Source organism: Sinocyclocheilus rhinocerous, unplaced genomic scaffold (genome assembly GCF_001515625.1).
Source record: "Sinocyclocheilus rhinocerous isolate Xijiao unplaced genomic scaffold, SAMN03320098_v1.1 scaffold182, whole genome shotgun sequence".
In the NCBI taxonomy this organism is placed as follows: domain Eukaryota; kingdom Metazoa; phylum Chordata; class Actinopteri; order Cypriniformes; family Cyprinidae; genus Sinocyclocheilus; species Sinocyclocheilus rhinocerous.
The window spans coordinates 66,558-68,420 of NW_015655576.1; the positions used below are offsets into that span (position 1 = coordinate 66,558).

The 1,863-nt window shown below is 37.8% G+C and overlaps 1 protein-coding gene across 1 annotated transcript in view; it reads right to left on the reverse strand.

The window, feature by feature from the left end:
* The window catches only part of cyp2k16 (cytochrome P450, family 2, subfamily K, polypeptide16), a 12,136-nt gene that overhangs the window by 9,728 nt on the left and 545 nt on the right, over positions 1-1,863 (reverse strand). The window lies entirely within an intron of this gene.

Below are 1,863 nucleotides of genomic sequence, written 5' to 3' on the forward strand. Positions count from 1 at the left end.
CGATGAGCTTTGTAAAAATCGACGCGTTTCAGAGAGGCAGGGCATAGAGGAGCAACAATAATGTACATTATGTGGAAAATAATGTTTTTTGAACCTTAAACCGCATAAACACATTTCATTACACCAAATACACAATATAATGTTCTTTTTAGAAACTTCATATGACCCCTTTAAATATCGCAGGCTAAAAAGTAACTAGTAACTAGTACTCTTGAGTAGTTTTTGAAAGGAATACTTTGTACTTTTACTTAAGTACTGTTTTGACACCAGTACTTTTACTTGTAATTGAGTATTATTTCAGCAATGTTACAGTACTTGTACTTGAGTACAAATTTTCAGTACTCTTTCCACCACTGCTGATTGGTCATTGCATTCATAAGCGCAACAGCATCGTGTGTGATTGGTTATAATGTGCTGTAAAAACGCGCATGTCTCTGCCTCAGCGCTAGCCAGCGAACGCAGATTTAAATTTTTAGAACCTGATATGACGCGCTGAACGATTTAATCATGCTGGTGTGATTGTATCAAATATAGAAAATATTATTCTGCTATTTTTTGTCTTTTGGAAGCTGCATTCAAAATCCCCTTGGCTTAAAACTCTGAGGGGGCACGTGCCCCCTCACTTTGAATGGGCATGACGCCTCTGAATCACACTACCAGGACGTGGTACCGTGAATCACGTGAATGAATGCAAGCGGAGTCATCCTTCTCGGGGGTTATCAACAGGGTTGGGCAAGTACACTGGTTATCAATATGTGCCCCACACATTATTAGGTGTGTTCGACTTGAAGCAGCGCTGCGCAGAACGATCAGTGTGTGACATCAAAGTACCACGAGGGCGATTCGAAAGCATAAGGAGCGTCTGCTCTCTAATAGCTCTCAGGGTACTTCAGGCGCTTTAGCACTGGAGGAACCTTTTCATAGTTCCTAGAACTATTGACGGAAGTTCACGCTTTTGATTTTTGATTTCACACCGATCGGTCTGTGCAGCGCTGCTTCAAGTCGAACACACCTAATAATGTGTGGGGCACAGAGCATGTCTGGGGAGGTGCGCAGAGTAGTAGAATAATAATTAATTATTGATTATTAATTTGAATCAGTACATTATAATGAAAACAATACCTTTAAAAATGAAAAGTACGTTTTTGCGATCACACCATTTAAAACTGGTAAACTCCTGGAAAGTCGAAGGATCCAGCAAGCGAATTCAAACAGTAAGTTCAAAACAGCACTATATGCAGAGAAAACCCGACCAATTTCACCAGAGACGTCCTGGTGTCAGTAAATTGTTCTTTTCAGCGTGTTTTTGGCTTAAAAGCAAGAGTGTTTTATAATGGATGCTGGCTGAAGGTGTTTTAGATTATAGAGTGGTCAGCATTTTAGTGATTCTGAATGGATCCGTATAGTAGTAGTCAGGTCAAAGCAGGAGCTTTAGTAGTCTTTGGCGTCTCCCTGTGGTCCTGTTTGGTATCACAGCTTGACTTGTGCTTATTTTTATTGAAAACGTTTAATTATTGATTGTTAAAATTGATAAAAACTAAAAACTCATCTCTTTCGTCACCATCTGACCTCATCCTAAAAAAAAAAAAACCTTTGCTTCTCTTTACTTAATCCCCAATCTAGGGTGTACTTATTTGAACAATGCCTGAAACTTGGTATTATGAGCACTTCCTGTGTCTATTTGCCTCTTTAAGATGATTCGCTTGATGTATTCCCCAATTGTAAGTTGCTTTGGATAAAAGCATCTGCAAAATTAATAAATGTAAATGATTGATTGATTGAGGAACTATACATAAATAGTGAATTATAAAATGAATTATTTATTTAATATTTATACAAACAATAATAAATAAATTTATTGGG